The sequence below is a fragment of the Crocuta crocuta genome, unplaced genomic scaffold (genome assembly GCF_008692635.1).
Source record: "Crocuta crocuta isolate KB4526 unplaced genomic scaffold, BGI_CrCroc_1.0 scaffold2088, whole genome shotgun sequence".
In the NCBI taxonomy this organism is placed as follows: domain Eukaryota; kingdom Metazoa; phylum Chordata; class Mammalia; order Carnivora; family Hyaenidae; genus Crocuta; species Crocuta crocuta.
The window spans coordinates 61,080-61,372 of record NW_027527892.1 but is presented as its reverse complement, the minus strand read 5'-3'; positions in this window follow the sequence as shown (position 1 = coordinate 61,372).

Here is a 293-nt window from a genome sequence, read left to right as displayed (position 1 = left end):
AGACATTTGAAGCAGAGTTAATAACTGTCCTTCTAAAGCTCTTCCAAAAAATAGAAACAGAAGGAAGACTACTGGACTCATTCTATGAAGCCAGATACTAGCAAATCAAGTTCAACAACATATAAAAATAATTATTTACCATGGTCAAATGCGATTCACTCCTGGGTTTCTGGGCTGGTTCAATATTCAGAAATCAATCAATGTGATACATGACATTAACAAAAGAAAAGAATCATATGATCTTGTCAAGATACAGAAAGAGGATTTAACAAAACATAGCATCCTTTCAAAGG